The sequence below is a fragment of the Lycium ferocissimum genome, chromosome 6, assembly GCF_029784015.1.
Source record: "Lycium ferocissimum isolate CSIRO_LF1 chromosome 6, AGI_CSIRO_Lferr_CH_V1, whole genome shotgun sequence".
In the NCBI taxonomy this organism is placed as follows: Eukaryota; Viridiplantae; Streptophyta; class Magnoliopsida; order Solanales; family Solanaceae; genus Lycium; species Lycium ferocissimum.
Window position 1 is genome coordinate 59,917,483 of NC_081347.1, and position 22,241 is coordinate 59,939,723.

Genomic DNA, 22,241 nt, shown 5'->3' on the forward strand with positions numbered 1-22,241 from the left:
GGATATAAATAATATTTGATTTGAAGTTTTGTCACACTAATTGTTAGAGAAACCTTTGTTGTGAAATTTAATCTATTGGTAAGAGGACTAAGGTCGTGGTTCCAAAGGAAAGTAATGCGATTGGGTATCAATTCAACTTATTTATATGTTTAGATGTAGTAAACAATGGTTTGCTTAATTTTACCAAAAGTCTTTCAACCAAATTGGTAACTCTCATTACTAAGCTTTTCTAAGCCTTAGAATGTTACAAACATGAACACCCATTTTTATTTTCAAGTAGCTTTCCTATTTCTAGCTCAAGCTATTAGGTGAGGTTTAAAGCCCCAAATTCTTGCTATTTAACTCTTTTCCTAACCTATACTTTCTTTTCCAAGCAAAGTAAAGTATTTTGGCACAACTAATGTTGGCCACCATTAAAAGGAGTTCAAGCATGAAGAGTTAATGGAAAACACCTTTTAACATACAAATATAGTTGGAATACAAAAACCCAATCACATAACTAACACATTTGGTCTCACAACCTTAGCTAAATAGTTTAGCTACTCATGTTCATTAAATAAAAGACAATGGTAAAGTGAATATTCATAAAGCTTACAATAGTTTATGGAAAATGATGACAAAAGTACAAGATTCTCCTTAAAAACCTTCAACCACCAATATTCAATGCTCTAAATGCTAAAAGAAAATAATAAAGTATGTGTAGGGAATATTCAATAAGCTGCACAAATAGAGGGAGAACAAAAGGTGTAAAAATGGATTAAGTGACGACTTACGATGTAGAGAATGCGGCCGCATCTTGTTGTGACCGCATCCTGTCTGTATCTTCCAGCTTGGGCTTCTCTAATTCTGATACCTCGTGATGTTTTGTGTCCACTTTGCGGTGTCGCATTCTTGAGATGCGACCACAGGTCCTTCATAGCACCGCATCTTCTTCATTTGTCAGTCTTCCACTGATCTTACTTGATCTTCAGAGATGCGACCGCATATTGAGAATGTGGTGTCGCAATCGCTGCGCAACTTGGTGCAATTTGTCTAACTCATTGGTTGATAGAAGCTGGAGTATGCGACTGCATCTTCGATATGCGGTGCAGTAACTTTGCTCCGCATTTGGTGTTTTTTGCTCTTTTTCTGCCATTTTATCCCTTTTATGCCCTCAGACTCAAAAAACCTGAAAACACACGAAAACACTATAAAAGTAGAGACTAAAACTTGAAAAGACTCCTAAAAAGTATAAGTAGTGGATGTAAGAAGTCCCAAAATCCACGACTTAGCATTCTGCTTCTGCGAAGACTTTTTCGCATGAGCGACGTCACTGAGATATTTTATGAGTTCCACCTCGGTGAGGTCTCTTTCGCCGAAGCGAGTCCGCGGGTGCAAAAGTGAGTGCGCAGAAGCGAAGAATCGCTGGATAGAATGTATTATTAGTGTCTTTCATCCTTAGACCTATCATTCAAAACCCTTAAGTCTTGAGAGCGATTTTCAAAGAGATTGAGGAGATTTTAAGGAGAAACCATTGGGTAAGTCTTCTAAACTTGATATTATGATTATTCCCATGATTTAGATTCATAATCCATGCTTAGAATGCTAGAATTAAAGAGAAAATTGAGGGGGTTTTGGAACCTAACCTAAGAATTGGGGATTTTGGTATTTGAGCATGATTTAGTGATTATTAATGGATGATTCTTGGTTTATGAGTTGTATTAAGCATGAGGAACATGATTCTAGGGTCAATTTACTATTTTGCCCTTCTGGGTTCGGAATCCTAATTTTAGGGCTTAATTTGGGGATTTGGATTTATGTAGCAATATGGATGTTAATGGATTCGTATTATAACGTATAATCCATATTTTACTAGACTTTTATCATTCGGAGATAATTCGAAGCGGCAAGCGGGCTTTGTGATTCAAGATTCAGCATTCCGGTTAAGTTGAGACATTACACTCTTTCTTGAACGTGTGGTTGGCTAAAAATGAATCTAATCAGAGGGTTATAGGTTAATTAAGGGGGTTCCCATACTTGTGAGGTGACGAGCACCAGTATCGGCTACCGGTCTTCATGTTAAGGGTATTTGCGCACTTTCGATTGTATAGTTGGTCTGAATCCCATGCTTTGGGCATTAACTGGTATATTAGTACTGTCTTTTGGATCTGTAATTGGGGTCGGATGCTCATACTTTATGTCTCTTATTATTTCGTGTCTTATCTAATTTTGTGATTATCACTCATATATCCTCGTTAAAAAGAAAAGAAGCTAAAAGGTAAAGCCTTTATGATAAAGAGAACCTAAGAGTGGATTCTATGCGAATGTATATGCTCTTGATTTGATGTATGCCATATTCATACTTTACATGTATTTCATGCATACTATTTGAGGATATGATTGCGAGTCCGAGGGGATCTAGTTCCGGACGAGTGATGATGCTTTAGCGCGTTTCGTTGACAAATGGGTCCGGTCGGCTAAGTGACAGATTCTTGAGACATGATATGTGGAAAATCATGGTCCGAGGGTGCTACCGGAGCGGTCCGTGATCTGAGGACTTCCCGGAGCGGTGATATATGGGCCTCATGAGCCCCCCATGGGTCACGATTCGTTGATATTCGAACGTGTGTATATCGAGATGTAGAGTAAAGGCCATGCATTGCATTGCACATCATCCATTCATTCCTTATGTTGTTTATTGTGAATATTCGTATTGACTTGTCTTATCTTGATATCTACTTGCTATGTGACTTTAACTATTGATATATGATTATCTTGTATCTCGGACTAATGGCAGAGTAGTGTGGTTGTGGTATTGTAAACCAACCCTCGTTTCCGTTCTTGACTGGGTCGGTCAACGATATTGCTGAGTACCCGTTGATTATTGTACTCACGCTACACTTACTACACCTTTTTGTGTGCAAATTCGGTCCCCAGTACTAGTGGAGCTCGTGACTACCAAGCTGCCCGTTAGGAGGTTTTCTGAGAGATCAGGGTGGGCACCATGGTTCTGGACACCCCCGGACTCTCTTCTATTTATTACTTTCTGCCTTTTCTCATTTCAGACAGTTACATTGATGTATTTCAGACTATTTGTACTCTTTAGTAGTCCTTTTATGCGGGTGACATCCGATTTTGGGATTAGTGTGATAACTTTCTAAGTATTTTATTTAAGATTGTTTAAGACTTGAAAATTGGCTTGTCTGATTTAATTTCGCATTTAGTTTTCCGCTTAAAAAGGGTACGTTAATGGTTTGTGTTGGCTTACTAGCACGGTGGGGCTAGTGCCATCACGACTTGAGATTTTGGATCGTGACAGTATATTGGGATTCAATTCCTTTTGTAGTAATACTCGTCGCAGGCAATATATTATTTGGCCTTCTTTTGTGTAAAACTCATGTATATTTGGATTCAATTCCTTTTGTAGTAATACTCCTTTGCCTATCAAATGAAAAAGATGATTCAGTTAGTTTATTAAATTTAGATGGTAGAATTAAAGTGGCAAAATCTTAATCGATTTTAAAGTCATAAATATGATCGTAGTTCAAATAAGGAAGACTTAATAATGTAGATTTTAGTTGATTTAGAATTCCCACATATTAGTAGAATAATTGAGTTACGATTGATAATGGTAAGAAACTAAACAATGATACTGACCTAGACAATCAAGAGCGGAGAGAGACAATATAACTCGAAAAATAAATAAAGAGAAAGCAACATAAGACTTAGTTAATTGTTGAATCACTTACCACAGATTCAAAAAGAAAAAAAAAATATTGAATTTACTTAACATAAAATAGATACCGAGCAAAATCAATTTCTAGTGGAAGAAGTCAAGAAGCGTGAGAAAAGAAGAAGAGGACGACCTCTTTCAAGTTCTAATACGTGAGCTATTTTATTTATGATATTCAATTCAAGTGAGGAAAGAATTTGTACAAAATATAATTTTAATAGATTGAAAACCTATATTTTTGAATTGAAAGAATGGAAACTTACATACACTCCTAACTTTATTATGAACGTAACTTGCTTCTACAAGGAAATAAAATTCCTAATTTATTTATTGAAAGGGAGTAACATTCCTTTAAATAAGAGAAAAATCTATACAAGGTAAAATTTGAATCTAAGTAAAAAAGGACTCCATAATGATGGATTTATTTTACTTTTTTCAAAAAATAAAATAGGTGGAATATTATAAAGATATTAAATAATAATTTGAGAAAAATAGTAAATGACTATTTTGTCTATTCTAGAATCTTTTAATGAAGAGCAAAAAGTTCAATCAATATTTCTAATGCCCATCGTGCTTTTATATAACTAGTTTTATATAATTAGTTTTAGCATACGTGCATTGCACGTGTCAATAAATTTAAAAAAATATTAAAAAAAAACAACTTTGTAAAATAGTAAGAACACTAAAATTAATGCAATATTCATTTAAATGACAAAATAATATTATTTTATTGACCCAAATGCTATGTTTGATGCATCATGCATCTAATCTAATATCTCTTTAAGACTGTAATCAAATTAAATAGTGTTTAAAGTAAAAAAGATAACATTTTTAAAATCCAAACTCTAAATAAAAAAGGTTAAAAACAATTTTTATTTTTTGTTACGCAGCAAAGTTGTCGGAAAATTTTCCCGCCTTAAAAGTAGTTAGAATTCTCTTTTTAATTAGGTATTCTCCGATTTTTTTTTTTATTTGTTTTTTGTTAGGAGATTTTGGAACCTAAGAACATTCCTTCTGATTGTTTACACTTTTATTTAACTAAAAATTTAGAAATTGAAGACAAGTTAGTTCATTTTTGAAAAATTATTTTCTTATTTAAATATGATAGAAATTTTAGCATTGTATTTTCTTACTTCTTTTATATATATGTTAGAAATTAGGAATATTCTAATTTTGTTTCTATTATGTAGATCGATTTGCTACTGCCTCTGGTATCTTGTATCTTTCTTTAAGAATTATTAAAAGGTGTATATATAGTAGGTTTCTTTTTATTCAATCAAAAAGAAATATGCCACAACGTAACATGACCAAGTAATTTTTTCTTGAAACTTATTTTTAAATCTTACAATCTTCCCCTAAAAATCCTAGATACTAAATCAGGTTTGTCTTGAGGAGGTTGTACTTCGCATAATTATTTTACTGTAGATTTTTTAATTTTTCCCACGATTTTCTTCTTTGATATTTATCACACCATGTCTAATAGTGATTAGTATCACAAAGTGACTGTTTATTAGAAATCTATTTTCATGTAAAGAATTAGAGTATTTCAATTAATTAAAGGACCTATTAACTAAAATATGTCATCACATACAAAATTTCGAAATCATAATCTAATTACTTCGACTAAAACACATGGCAAACATAATCAAACCCAATCAAAGAAGAAAGATTTGTATTAACGGCAAAAAAGAAAAATAAGTAAACTTTTAATTATTTTTAGAGTAAGAAATATTAGAATTTCTTACCTAGTTCAAATAAGAATTTGAAACTTTATCGAAAAGAGGTATTTAGAACAAAGGCAGCGAGAAACACGTTAAAAGAACAACAATTCTTGAACATCTTTGAAATAAGATGAATTTAATCTACTGCAAGATTCATACCTGTTAAAAGTTCAAACAATAAGATTTCCAATTGATATCCTCCATGCCCTTTGACGCTTTCAACTACCTAGAAGAAAAAAGCAGAGACAAAAGATTAAAAAATTCTTGAATTGCATATAGCTATATATGTACATTGATGGGGCATTTAATTATAGGTGATGTTTTAGTTTTAAAATTGAAGGAAGGTGATTCAAGTTTTAATTATTGAGTAGAGGTGACTAAATTTGATTAGTGATTAAGGGGTTTTGAACTTGCCCAATAGTTTCATTTTTGACACTTTGGCCCTCTATTTTATTTTTAATATTTTGTCCTCAAGTTTTATTTTTAACACTTTGACCCTAAACTTTACTTTTAACACTTTGCCCTAAAGTTTTATTTTTAACATTTTGACCCAACCACTATAAACCCTAAAATACAAAAATGCGGAAAAAAAAATCCTCTTGCGCCGTTTCCTCCATTGTTGTTCTTCCCATCTCTTTCGTCGCTTTCTTCTTCTTCTTCTTCTTGGTCCGCCCCCGCTTTCTTCTTCTTCTTCTTCTTCTTGGTCCGCCCCCGCTTTCTTCTTCTTCTTCTTCTTCTTCTTCTTTATCCGCCATTGCTCAAGAAAAAAAAAAATCATCTGATTTTACAATTTTTTGATTGAATGTCATTGGTGTAGCACTGGCATTACTTCATAAGTGTTTTCGGGTCCATTGGTAAGTTAAACAATACTGTTTCTTTCAATTGTTCATGCGGGTATAGTTGCCTTATTTGCTGATTTTCCCAGATTCGTAGTTCAGCAATGATACGATTGTTTTAAACAAGTTCTAAAGCTGTTGTGTAAGAGCTTCTGAACTTTTTGCATCAGCTGTTGTAGTCCTAGTGTTTCTGCAAGAGTTGTTGATAAATTATAAAGTTGTTGCAATGATTTACTAATCTGTTGCAACAATTACAAAAAATGTGAATAAATAATTTACAAATACCGTTGTACTTTATGCAATAATTTGTGAAATCGTTGGAGAGCTCTTAATCTTTCCAACAACCGAGTTACTTGTTGCAACAAGTATGATACTTAACCGCATCAATTACATGAGTTGTTGGACATATTTTCGATTGTTGGATGAAATAGAGAAATTTGTCTCCAACAAATAAGTGAAGCTGTTGCAACTAGTAACCTAATTGTTGCAACAAGTATGTTATTTGTTTCAATAAGTCACTTAGTTGTTGCATTTTGTTATGAAACATACAAAAGCGAATTTGTCTCCAACAAGCAATCAAGTAGTTGGAACAGTTACATACTTGTTGCAACAAGTACGTTAGTTGTTCTAACAATTCATATAATTGTTTAATTTTGTTATGAAACGAGAGAGAGGAAAGATTTGTTTCCAACAAATAAGTGAGTTGTTGCAACTACTAACCTACTTGTTGCAACAAGTAAGTTATTTGTTCTAACAAGTCACTTAGTTGTTGCATTTTGTTATCAAACAGACAACCGAACCTGTCTCCAACAAGTTACCAAGTAGTTGGAACAAGTTACATACTTGTTGCAACAAGTACGTTAGTTGTTCCAACAAGTCATATAGTTGTTCCATTTTGATATGAGACAGAGACAAAAATCAAATTTGTCCAACAAATAAGCGAAATTTGTTGCAACTAGTAACCTTCTTGTTGCAACAAGTCAGTTATTTGTTCCAAGAAGTCATTTATAGTTGTGATTAAGTTAACTAATTTGGGTCCAAAATTACAGGAAAAAACCACTCAATTATGAACTTAATCATAAATTTAAGTGGCCTTTGGGCTTGGGGTGGTCAAAGCTGTCACCTAGAGTAATTTCAACACTTGACATTCAAGCATTGTAATTACTAGTTGTGACAACTTTGAACATCCAAGCTCAAAGGCCGCTCAAAATTGTGATTAAGTTAACTACTTTGGGTCCAAAATTTATGAAAAAACCACTCAATAATTAACTTAATTATAAATTTAAGTGGCCTTTGACTTGCGCCGGTCATGACCGATTTTCTTAAAACAAAATATTTCAGGCACCATTAATGGGGGACTCAATAATAATAGGTGTTGATTGCCATGGTGAATGGATCGAGGTGAACAATCGATATATTTGGCGATGGAAGGGTAGTCACATGTTAGAGACGATAGCGATGACTGTCCCAAGAGATGTTGAGTTTGATGATTTTGTGAACTTAATCATTAACTATTGTGAATTAACTTGTGAACCGAAAGACCTTGTCATCACTTACATGCATAGCTCTTTTGAAAACCAAAGGGTCTTGCCTTTTAAGATAACCGATCGAGTCGTTTGCGTACTTATTTGAAAGATGTAGGCGGGCCCATTTTAAGGGTATACGTGGTTGGAAGCCCGGTCGAGAACCATAATTTAGCTCAAGACCAACAAGATATTCCAGATAATGGAAGTGCGAAGCCCCATGGAAGTGGGGGTGAGTCGATCCCTATACCCGAACTTGTGAGTAATACACCGTGTCTTTGCACAATCGTCACAGTCCAGCCATGTTCAAGATGATGAAACAGGTTTTTATAAAGGAATGTCATTCAATTCGCGAAGTGTGTATTGCTTTAGATGTGAACATACGAAGTGCAAGTGGTGGCCAAGGGATGTGAAGCTTTTAAGTTCTAGCAAACACGGAAGAAGGTGGACAAAGAGGGCTATGCGGAAAAACAAATGCTCCTTATGCAAAAGGTTGGCCACAAAAAAATAACATGTCCAAGCCGAAATGCTCCATAGTTGTAGATTGCATTGTGTTGTAATAATAGTTATCTGTTGGATCTTTATGACATTTTAATGTTATTCTTTCTTAACATGGTAATTTATATTGTTGGTGATTATGAACTTGGTTTATATGATATGTTGTTCGTGTTCAAATCACTAATGTGTATATTCTTGTTAATAAATTGTTGTACGATTTCCAACAAGTAATGAATTTGTTGCGGCGGCTACGTAACTTGTTGGGTTTTATCGAACAAGTAACGGGACTTGTTGCGGCAACTAGTAAGTCGTTGAACATATTACAAAAAATCGGAGTTTTTAAGCGAGATGCAACTAAGGTATATGTTGGGTTTTTTCTAACAAGTGGAGTGACTCAAGTTTTAATTATTGAGTAGGAATCAGCCACATTTAGTGATAAACAATTGGAATCGGCCACATTTAGTGATAAACAATTGGAATCAACCATATTTAGTGATAAACAATGAAAATCAAACAAGTGGAGTGACTTGTTACAGAAAATGGGTAACTTGTTGGGTTTTATCGAACAAGTAACAGGACTTGTTGCGGCAACTAGTAAGTCGTTGAACATATTACAAAAAATCGGAGTTTTTAAGCCGATGCAACTAAGTTGGGCTTTTTCTAACAAGTGGAGTGAATTGATGTTTTAATTATTGAGTAGAGGGAATCAGCCACATTTAGTGATAAAAAATTGAAATCAACCATATTTAGTGATAAACAATGGAAATCAAACAAGTGGAGTGACTTGTTACAGAAAATGGGTACTAAAAGCGGAAGCAACCATATTTACGGTTTTTTGCGAACAGATACTAACCTTTAAATGCAACAATGTTATAAAGGAGATACTACATATGTTGCAACGTATACTACTTGATTCACCCATATTTAGTGATCAATAAAGGGAATCGGCCATATTTAGTGATAAACAATGGATATCACCACATTTAGTGATAAACAATCGAAATCAAACAAGTGGAGTGACTTGTTACGGAAAATAGGTAACTTGTTGTGTTTTATCCAACAAGAGTAAGGACTTGTTCAACAACTTACTCGGTTTCTTCGCAACGAGATACAACACTTGCCGCAACGGATACTAAACTTGCTCCAACAAATACTACATACGTTGCAACAGATACTACTTGGTTCACCCATATTTAGTGATCAATAAGGGAATCGACCATATTTAGTGATAAACAATGGATATCGACCACATTTAGTGATAAACAATCGAAATCAAACAAGTGAAGTGACTTGTTACGAGAGAAAATGGGTAACTTGTTGTGTTTTATCCAACAAGAGTAAGGACTTGTTCAACAACTTACTCGTAAAATGTGTAACTTGTTTGTTTTATCCAACAAGAGTAAGGACTTGATACAACACTTTTATGTAACGGATACTAAACTTGCTCCAATAAATACTACATCCGTTGCTTGAGATACTACTTGGTTCACCCATATTTAGTGATCAATAAAGGGAATCAACCATATTTAGTGATAAACAATGGATATCAGCCACATTTAGTGATAAACAATCGAAATCAATCATATTTATTGATCATTATATATACTTAAGCAATTTTCTGGTGTTTTGGGTCAGGATAGATGATCAACTAAGTTCAATACACACTAAATGGAGTGTTCATTGGAGTGAATTGATGTGAACTTCTTGATTCACCCACATTTAGTGATAAACAATGCAAATCAATCATATTTATTGATCATTATATATACTTAAGCAATTTTATGGTGTTTTGGGTCAGGATAGATAATCAACTAAGTCCAATACGCACCAAATGGAGTGATCATTGGAGTGAATTGATGTGAACTTCTTGATTCACCCACATTTAGTGATAAACAATGGAAATCAATCATATTTATTGATCAGTATATATACTTAAGCAATTTCATGGTGTTTTGGGTCAGGATAGATGATCAATTAAGTCAAATACGCACTAAATGGAGTGATCATTGGAGTGAATTGATGTGAACTTCTTGATTCACCCCCATTTAGTGATAAACAATGGAAATCAATCATATTTATTGATCAATATATATATCTACTACAATCATTAGTAATTCTTTCCACAACTATATGATCTGTTGCAACAGATTAGTAACTTCTTGATTATTTACTTGTTATATATATATATAACTTGTTGGAACAGTTAGTAATTTTTTGCAACTTCTTTCGACATTTTTTGTATGATGATCTGCAATAAAATGCATTAGTAACTTGTTTTTGATGAGATTATTTACTTGTTGGAACGGATTTGTATCTTGTTGGAACAGTTAGTAATTCGTTGCAACTTCTTTCCACGATCGTATGTAATTTGTTAACTTGTTGGAGCATTAGTAACTTGTTTCGTGATTAGTTACTTGTTGGAACGGATTAATAACTTGTTGAAACAGATTTGTTATTTGTTGCAACTTCTTTCACAAATGTATTATCTAATGCAACAGATTAGTAACTTGTTTAAAAGATTAGTTACTTGTTTGGAACGGATTAGTAACTTCTTTGGAGCAGTTAGTAACTTCAACAATCGTATGATGACTGTTGCAATCATTTAGGCAACTTTTCTAAATGATTAGTAGATTAGTAATTTTTTGCACCTTTTTTAACTTTGTACTATCTGTTGCATTTGTTGCAAAGCATTCATAAATAATAATAAGGACAAAAAAATTGTTCAGGTAGTAATTTGTTAAACGACCGACTCGGGCTCCAAAACTTTGTCTATCACACCCATCGCCCACCGCCTGCATCCTCGCCACCGAGTTATCGCACAATAAAGTCTCGGGCTTCATCATGTTAGTGCGGTAAGCAAATGCTCAATAAAAGCAAGTGAATACGATGCGCATGCCATTGCGATTTCATTGCGGGGGAGATTCTCCTTCAAAGACAAATTTCAAGCTTCGTTGAGCGGCTTTTCGTGCAAGCGTTCAAACATGCCACTCTGCTTGATAGTTTCGGCCATAATTCAATAGTGTTTGGATGTGGATGAAGAACTCATCCACTTGGATTTTGGGACGTTGCGGTCATAAACATTTATCACCCCTCCTCAATTATGAATTCCGGGGTGACAAAGCGACCGACATTTATGTTCATGATAGTAAGCACCCTTTTGGCACCAACCCACTCGCGACCACCTTTGGTACAGTACGGTACCTTTACGATGGCGATAACATCATCATCCCATATAAAATCATCAAGCATTTGATTGAATGGAATAGCTTCCGGCTGTGTGCTTTCATCGACAACTACGTGTATCGCTTGAGCATGATATTGTAGAAGTTGAGATCCAAGATTATATCTGTGGAAGCATAGTGCTCAGTGAAGGTGCTTTGCCTCACACGCATTAAGAGCATAATTTCATCAACATACTGCATTAAAAGTATAAGGAATGTCAGTCACTTGAACAACTAAGTGAGTTGTTGCAACAAGTGTACACTTGTTGCAACAACTCTCCTTGTTGGAGATTGCTTACAACCCAGTTGGGTCTATTTCACCCAAGCTCGCCGTAAACAATCTCCAACAACTAAGGTGAGTTGTTGCAACAAGACCAATACTTGTTGCAACAAGTGTTCCACTCGTTGCAACAAATATATAACTTGTTGCAACTAATACAACCAAAATAAGACTTGTTTCAACAAAAAAAATTGTTGTTTTCAAACTTACACTGGCCAGCCACCAATTTTCCATGCTTGTCATTATCCTGAAGTCATCGGCCTTAAATTCATGCAATGAATACATCGTACCCTTGCTCTTCTTGGCATTGACGAATTTTTCAAGCTTTTTCATTTTTTGAGCATCTGCATGCTTATACACATTTACCTTTTTTAGATCAACAGCTTGCTGACCTTGTGGGGTGTAGAAGATTTCCTTGACCTAACATCGGTAACTTTGCCTTGGAAATTGCTTTTCCTTCTTGCGAATGCGAATAGGAGTATAGGGTGAGGTCAGCTTCTTGGATGGATTGACACCCTCTTGGATAACAAACTGCGCAAAAGCAGAATTTGTGTCTTTTTGTGCCTTCACCAACTCCTCAACATTTTTTATCAAATCATCCATTCGTCGCTTGCAATAGGTGCATTCACAAGCACATTTCGATGTGTCGGCACCAACAAAGGAAAATCTACCACCAAATCCGCCACAACTAACATCTCCATCAATTGGAGTTTGTCCACCGACATCACCACCAATTGGAGTTTGTCCACCAACAACACCACCAATTGGAGTTTGTCTACCAAAATCAACATCATCATCTATTATTTTTTCCGGCAATTTCGCCGCAACATCATCAACGCAGTGACCACCAGCAACAACACCACCACCACCAACATCTACCACAACTGATCTCTTTGATGTTGTCACTCCAGCCTAATTCTAATTTATCCCCTCAATCATTTTATCGAGGAGCAGATTGTAAGGGCTCAAAGGAAGCAAGGAATGGCATCTCCAACTCATCTTGTCGGGACAAGCCATGGGTGCACTGACCTACACCAAAAAAATAGATATATTAAAATGGTCCTAAATAATGAAATGCAACAGATGACTAGGTTGTTGCAACAGGTGTCATACTTGTTGGACATTGTCCAACAGATTAGTAACTTGTTGCAACAGGTGTCATACTTGTTGGACATTGTCCAACAGATTAGTAACTTGTTGCAACAGGTGTCATACTTGTTGGACATTGTCCAACATATTAGTAACTTGTTGCAACAGGTGTCATACTTTTTGGACATTGTCCAACAGATTAGTAACTTGTTGCGGCGGGTGTCATACTTGTTGGACATTATCCACAGATGACCAAGTTTATTCTATATACATGTCTTAAGGCTTACCTCTTCCAAAGGAGGGTTAAAAAGATCAACACTCAATCTAGTGTTGCTCTTTGCGATCACCATCTAAGCATTCTTGGAAAAGACACTTCGAAGGGTAGTCCTTCACTTGTTGTCGGAGGTGAGGAATGGCTTCAAATGCCCAAGCCTAGAAAATAAGATACCAAAGCAAAATCGAATGATGATAGAAATACAAAAAGTACAAGAAATTGACATTGCAAATGCTCTACCATGAAAGCCAAGGAAGCCATATAGATTGGATTTGTCTTCTGTTGGCTTAAGCTCTTTCGATAAGTAGTCAACGATCAACTTGAAGCTTTCCGACCCCATCCATGGTTGTTGAATGCCTCATAGTCCTCCGCAAGTTTAAGCAAACCAAGTGGTATGTTCGGACTTGTATCTTTTGCCATAAGAACACGATTGCACAAACCAAACTAAACACAAGGATTTTGCTTATGCTTTTTTGACATAGTTTTGAACTGCAAATCTACAAATGACTTATCTCCTTTGTAGCTTTTCCCAACTAACTCCACCAAACCAGTTTCCGTTATCTTTTCCACCCTTTCCTACTTTCTTGGCTTCTTTGGTCGTCTTACTAGTCCGAGGCCGGCTTATTCAATACAACAGTAGGAAGCTCACAAGGATGACATCTAAGGCCAGTAACTATGGCAAACTCTTTCAAGCCAAAGCACACCGGCATGCCACAGTAATTAATCCAAAGCTCATCCTTTGCATCCGAAAGAATTCTACGCTTCATAAGCCCATATACCATTTTCATTTGAAACCGTGCACCGGTCTCTTCAGGCAGATCCAAATACACCCCAAAACAACTTTTCCTAAAGAAATCCTCCAACCCCTGCTTTTTAAGAATTAGCCTAAATATATCAAAGTTCTTACCCATGCCTGATTTGACCGTAAGATCAACGGTCAAATCATTATTTTCATTCAACGGCATCCTCACGGCATACTTGTCAATACTGAAAACCTTGACAACCTCAGCAATGGAAGGTCTGTTATGATCTATGTTCAATCTACTAGAAGATTCTGCAATTAAATTGGCATTCACACTATTTCTCTTCTTTGTTCTTAATTCAGCTATGAACGTCGACAAGTGAACTGTATTTTCGGAAGCACTGTCCTTTTCATCATCTTTATCCAATCCATCTACTCCATCAGCAGTTTCTTCAGCTTCTAATTCTTCTTCACTTTGTTCATTTGTATCTACTGCTTCTTGGCTCTGTACTTCCTCTCTTTCTGAGGATTGATTGTCAGTTTGGCTGTCTCTTTCCTCTATATTTGTTGATTCAACAATAGATTTTGCTAAATCAGCAAGATTCTCTAATGATGATTGCACTCTAGCTTTTTTATTATCCCTCTATGACCCTCGGTTGATTTCTCAACTTTTCTTTTATTTGGAGACATTTTATCTACACACGGAGAAAAAAAAAACTTCAGGCGATTAGTGCTTCATTCAAAGTAAAGCAGATAATAAGAAGTGCGGCATTTGATCAAACAAAATACAACAAGTAACAGAATTCCCCAACAACTGAAGAATTTGTTGCAACAAATGATGTAACTGTTGCAACAAGTGAATAGGTTGTTGCAACAGATTCTTCAGTTGTTGAATAAGTGATTAAGATGCTGTATATCTTCTACAAACACAACCAAATAACTGAAGCAATGTCCAACAGATTTATAGTTGTTGCAACATATTGTATACTTGTTGCAACAAGTGTTTAACTTGTTGCAACAACTATAAATCTGTTGGACATCTTCTACAAACGGAACAAAAAGCTGAAGCTAAGTCAACATTTGTAGTTGTTGCAACATATTGTATACTTGTTGCAACAAGTGTATAACTTGTTGCAACAACTAAAAATCTGTTGGATATGTTCTACAAACAGAACCAAAAAACTGAAGCTATGTCCAACAGATTTGTAGTTGTTGCAACATATTGTATATTTGTTGCAACAGGTGTATAACTTGTTGCAACAACTAAAAATTTATTGGATATCTTCTAAAAACAGAACCAAAAAACTAAAGCTATGTCCAACAGATTTGTAGTTGTTGCCACATATTGTATACTTGTTGCAACAAGTGTATAACTTGTTGCAACAATTAAAAATCTGTTGGATATCTTCTACAAACAGAACCAAAAAACTAAAGCTATGTCCAACAGATTTGTAGTTGTTGTAACATATTATCTACTTGTTGGCACAAGTGTAGAAATTGTTGCAACAACTAAAAATCTGTTGGACATAGCTTCTATAAACAGAATCAGATAAATACTAGGACAAGAACAAAAAAACCATCTATTTGGATATCTACTCCTAAACCATACCAGGACAACAACAGAAAAAACCATTTATTTCACTACAAACACACAACAACAACAACAGCAATAACAACAATAACAACAACAAGATGGATTTTATCCAAGCTTTTCCTAAACACTTAACCAAACCAAAACAACAAGTATCTACTTCCAAGACAACAGCCAAATCGTCCACTACAGACACACAATCATACAAGTTAAACAAAATACATCAAATGTATGTGCAATAATTGTTTATCCTTTCTTTTCCTAAACCATACCATAACAAGACAACACCAACACCAACATCAACATCAACACCAACACCAACAACAGTATTTAACTCCAAAATACACTAAATAGAGGGTTTTAAAGCAAGCAACCTCAGCAAATGTCTACAACTGTCAAACAAGTCTTTGAAGTTCTTTGCAAAGAACTTACTAAATGTCGATTTCCAAAAAGTCAACAAGATTGCAAGCCATTTTTTCGAAATCTTAAGGAGAAGAAGAACAAAAACATCACAAAAAACCATAATTTGAGAACAATGTACGCTATTTACAAACGCAAAAACCCCAACAAGTCAAACAAATACCCCAAATAAGGGTTTCTCGAACAAGGAACAACAAAATAAACAACATTGCAGACAAACCCATGTTCTTCTTCTTCTTTTTCTACAACTAAAATCATCAATTTCTACCAAATAACTTTTGGAACAAGTGAAACAAAAACTTTACCTTGATATTAAAAAAGAAGCAGCAGCAGCGGCAACTACAGACGAGGGTGAAGAAGAAGATGACAAGAAAAGAGGAGAGATGAGAGATGTCCAAGTGAAGGAGATTAACTGTTTGCTTGGGAGTTTTGATTTTGAAATATGGAAAAAGTGCGAGGGAGTTGTGGGGAGGGAACGGTTTGGGATGTTTGAATAATGGGTGGGTGTTTTAGTATAATGGGTTGGTGTTTTGGGTTTTTTTGTAGTTTGTAAAAGATTAAAAAGTTTTAAAAATTACATTTTGAACCCCAATTTTCTTAATCCCAAATTTAATTGGGTTTTGATATGGGGTGGGCCCTACACGTCACCTTTAGTAATTTGGAGACTTTTTAGTCACCTTCAGTTAATTCTTCCTACATTGATGCCTACCAAGAAACTTGAAACGTTATATAAAAAGGGTAATTAGAACTCGAAAAAGGGTCTGGAGGTAGCACTACAAATTTGAATTGTTCCTGAGAAATCAATTGTTAAAGAAGTGCCTAACTGGTAAGCTATAGCAGGTTTTTGTGTAAACTTTAAATAATTCAAATTCTTGAAAATCAAAATTTGAGCAATTAAACCGAATTGTAATCATAATAACTATTGCAACTTCCAATATTGAACAACTACGAAAAGATTAATCAAAATTAAAAATAAATTTTTGCAACCAATAAACTACGATCCGTTGTAGAAACTCCTGTATACACTAAGTATTCATTATTCGGCTAAAATTCTTACCAGCAATTTGCATTACCAAGGTATATTTACTCCCTCGTTGCCGGAAGGTACATAAGCTAACAACCAAGGCACAAAGGCACAAAATTATGTAAAGAACGTGTGCCTAATTGGTAAGCTACAACAGGTTCTTGTGTAAACTTCAAATAATTTAAATTCTTGAAAATCAAAATATGAGCAATTAACTGGATTGTAATCGTAATAGCTACTGCAACTGCCAATACTGAAACTACTACAAAAAGATTAATTAAAATTGAAAATAAAATTCGGCCGCCAATAAACTACGATATGTTAGAGAAACTAATGTATACACTAAATATTCATTATTCGTCTAAAATTCTTACCTGCAATTTGCATTACCAAGGTATGTTTGCTCCCTCGTTCCCGGAAGGTACATAGGCTAACAACCAAAGCACAAAATTATGTAAAGAACATGTAACTAACTGGTAAGCTACAACAGGTTCTTGTATAAACTTCACATAATTTAAATTCTTGAAAATCAAAATAGGAGCAATTAAACGGATTGTGACCATAATAGCTATTGCAACTGCCAATACTGAAACAACTACAAAAAGATTAATCAAAATTGAAAATAAAATTCGGCCCCCAATAAACTACGTTCCGTTAGAGAAACTCATGTATACACTAAATATTCATTATTCGGCTAAAATTCTTACTTGTAATTTGCATTACCAGGGTATATTTTCTCCCTCGTTACCGGAAGGTACGTAGGTCAACAACCAAAGCACAAAAATTATGTAAAAAATGTGTGCCTAACTGGTAAGCTACAACAGGTTCTTGTATAAACTTCAAATAATTTAAATTCTTGAAAATCAAAATATGAGCAATTAAATGGATTGTAATCATAATAGCTACTACAACAGCCAATACTGAAACAACTACAAAAAGATTAATTAAAATTGAAAATAAAATTCAGCTGCCTATAAACTACGATCCGTTAGAGAAACTCATGTATACACTAAACATTCATTATTCGGCTAAAATTCTAACTTGCAATTTGCATTACCAAGGTATATTTTCTCCTTGTTGCCGGAAGGTACATAGGCTAACAACCAAAGCACAAAAATTATGTAAAGAACATGTGCCTAACTGGTAAGCTACAACAGGATCTTGTATAAACTTCACATAATTTAAATTCTTAAAAATCAAAATATGAGCAATCAAACGGACTGTAATCATAATAGCTATTGCAACTGCCAATGCTGAAACAACTACGAAAAGATTAATCAAAATTGAAATAAAATTCAGCTGTCAGTAAACTACGATCTATTGGAGAAACTCATGTATACACTAAATATTCATTATTCGGCTACAATTCTTACCTGCAATTTGCATTATCAAGGTATATTTGCTCCCTCGCTACCGGTAGATACATAGGCTAACAACCAAAACACAAAAAATTATGTAAAGAACCAATTGCTTTTCTATTAAAATTGAGAATAGTATAGCTGACCATATAGTCCTATTTTAGAACTCGTTATCCTAATTTGACTACTACTTTTTAATAGGGATATATTAAATAGTAAGTTTCTACTTATTCTCCTATTAATTCCTTTTCCCTTTTTTAACCTACGGTACTCTTTGTAAGGAAAATTAGTTGAAGAAGGAATTTCCTACTTATTCCCTTCTTTTTTCCTTTTTGGTCCGGAGGCAATTTTGTTTTTCTCAATAAAATACTTTATTTTGTATTTTTAAGCTCATCCCATAAAATAGTAAATGACGATTTTGTCTATTATAAAGTCTTTTAATGCAGGGCAAAAAGTTCAATCAACATTTCTAAAGTCTTTCGTGCTTTTAATATAGTATAGACTAGTCTCTATGTTAGTGCGTTGCACGAGAAATGCTTTCGATTGCACATACTATTGAATTATCAAAGCAGACACCTTTAAAAAATTGCGACATGCACCAATGAATTATATATGGAGAATTTTTTTAATTGTGCACCATTCACACATTCACATTTAGTTTGTATTCTTTTAAGTACGTAACGACTCCCCCTCATCATATCTATGCGCAATCTATTTTAGTTTTCTAACCGCCTCATCCCGATCAATATTTGATTCCCTGACTGCCTCACATATGTATTACATTACAATAATTTACAAGCAAGAGTGAATCACCAATAACATTAATCCATGCGTAAAAAAATATGTTCTACTTCGATTCTACTATGTTTTTTTTTTTTTTTTCAAGTTTTCAGTGCGTAAATTAAATTCAATATGCAGAAACGGTAAATTTATATTACTCCCTCCGTCTTAATTTATGTGACACTATATTTTTCTATATTTAGTACTCCCTCCTTCATTTTTAGTTGTCCTGTCTACTAAAAATAGTTGTCCTTTTTTACTTGTCCAGTTTGGAAAACCAAGAGATAATTTACCATTTCATACATATGTTACCCTTATTATTAAGTACTGGATTGAAAAGTTAAAGGAATTCTTAGTGGTTGCACGACTTTTAAAGTATGTTTTATTGATTTCAATCATTAGATGGCTTAGTAATAATTAGGGGTGATATAGTAAAATTATCATTCTATTTATGTTCTTTAAGGGGTGTGCCAAGTCAATACAGGACAGGTAGAAATGGACAGAGGGAATAACAATTCAATTTTAAACTTCAAACGTTTTGTGAGATGATTTATACCCACAGAAATTTCAATGACTTGTTTTAGACAAAAACATTTAAAAGTCTTTCTTTTTCTCTCACCACAACGGAAAAGAGAGAGAATCAGATAGCAAATAATGAGTAGAATTACCTTACCAACAATCCTCACACTTATTTGGATATGTTCTTTTTTGTAACCTACATGTGCCCTGGTAACCACTACAAAAATTATAGAACATATAACTGTAAGGCTTGAAGAAAAAGTAGAAGATATAAGACATTATAGAGCAATAGCGCAGCGGAAAAAGTGTGGCTTACCTCTAGCCATTGTAACCGAGTCGTCGGAGTTATCGTCGGCGTTGTTTTTCAATTCCGGTGAGTCTTCTAAGCACTCAACCTTACTTTTAGATGGTGTGAGATTTAGAGAAGATTTGTGCTTAGGGACCAGAACCGGATTATGCCATATATATTACTGTCCCCATCAAGAACAGTTTTCGGCAGTTTCCATAGATAAGGGGCGGCAGTTTTCTGAAGTTATGGGCAGTTGCAATATGTGGAGAAGTTGGGAGTTTATCTCCCTTTTTATACGGGCCATTACAAAGTTCAAGTATTGAACTTTAACTTACATTCTCCCACTTGGTCTGTATTACATAATACCCAAAGTTACAGTTACTAAAGAGAATCATTATACATGAATCATGGCAATAGTTCCTCTAAGACCAAGTAGTATCTTCCATGTATCACAATGTATTATGCCTCTAAGATTTAGCCCATATTACTTAATGAATAAACCCAATGTTTGTTCTAGGTCCATACTTTAGAGATATTTCTCCGAATAAACTGAATGTGCACACAGTAACAAATACGAGAAATATCATGTAAAGTAGAGTTTCAACAATATTCGTTGTTATTATGAAATTTTACATAGGGGAACTAAGTCCCATTGTGACTACATGATCCTTAAATTTATGCGGTGGCATGCCTTTAGTTAAAGGATCAGCTAACATCAGTTCAATGCTAACGTGTTGAATGACCACTTTCTTATCTTTAACATGTTCCCTTATGGCTAGATACTTGATGTCGATATGCTTACTTCGACTACACTTTTGTTATTCTTAGCCATAAAGATAGCAGCTGAATTATCACAATATAACCTTAGTGGCTTACAGATAGAGTCCACAATTCTAAGCCCAGAAATGAAACTCTTCAACCATACACCATGTGAGGTAGCTTCAAAACAAGAAACGAACTCAGCCTCCATAGTGGAAGTAGTAATCAGAGTCTGTTTGCCACTCCTCCAAGATATAGCTCCACCGGCTAACATAAAAATGTATCCTGAAGTTGATTTGCATGAATTAACACAACCAGCATAGTACGAATCGATCAAAATGGAATAGCCAATGACTTCCAAATCATCTGATCGTTTGTACATAAGCATGTAGTCTTTTGTCCCTTGAAGATATCTTAAGACTTTCTTTGCAGCTCTCCAGTGGTCAAGACCTGGATTACTCTGATATCTTCTCAACATTCCAACAACAAATGCAATGTCAGGTCTTGTGCAAACCTGAGCATACATCAAGCTTCCAACATTGGAGGAGAAGATTGGAAGCGTATGGAATATCTTTCATTTGTTCCCTTTCAAGATCGTTCTTCGGGCACTAATTCAAATTGAACCTGTCACCCTTCACAATGGGAGCTACACTTGGTGAACAGTCTTTCATCCGAAACCTCTCTAAAATTTTATTGATTTAGGCTTCTTGAGATAGACCTAAGATACCTTGATGTCTATCTCGATGAATTTTAATGCCAGTGACATAAGACGCATCACCCATGTCTTTCATATCAAAATTCTTAGAGAGAAATTGTTTCACTTCATGTAGCATTCCCTTATCATTAGATGCAAGCAAGATATCATCCACATATAGAACTAAGAAACAAATTTTACTCCCACTGACCTTCAGGTATATACATTGATCCATAATGTTCTCAACAAAGTCAAATGAAGAGATAACATTATGAAATTTTAAGTACCATCGACGGGAGGCTTGTTTTAGTCGATATATGGATTTCTTTAGCTTGCATACCAAGTGCTCACCATTGCTAGAGGAGAATCCTTCAGGTTTTTTCATATAAACCTCTTCCTCTAGATCACCATTGAGAAATGCGGTTTTCACATCCATCTGTTGCAATTCTAAGTCAAAATGGGCTACTAATGCCAATATGATGCGCAAGGAATCCTTTTTAGACACAGGAGAGAAAGTCTCTGTGTAGTCAATTCCTTCCCTTTGAGTGAATCCTTTAGCAACGAGTCTTGCTTTATATCTTTCTATGTTGCCTGATGCTCCCTTTTAGTTTTAAAGACCCATTTACATCCAATGTCTTTTACACCATTAGGCAACACGAAAAGATCCCAGACTTCGTTACTTTTCATGGAATTCATCTCTTCTTTCATGGCATTGTACCAAAATTCTGACTCTTTACAACTCATTGCTTGTGAAAAAGACTCAGGATCATTTTCGACTCCAATGTCAGATTCTTGCAAATACACAACATAGTCACTAGGAATTGCTGATTTTCTTTCTCTAGTAGATCTCCTTAATGTTGTGTCAACATTTTCCTGAGGATCATGTTGTTCAACTTGTTGTTCAATAATTT

At 34.8% G+C, this 22,241-nt stretch overlaps 1 pseudogene; it reads left to right on the forward strand.

The window, feature by feature from the left end:
* The window catches only part of LOC132061451 (LEAF RUST 10 DISEASE-RESISTANCE LOCUS RECEPTOR-LIKE PROTEIN KINASE-like 1.1), an 82,732-nt pseudogene that overhangs the window by 4,488 nt on the left and 56,003 nt on the right, over positions 1–22,241 (forward strand).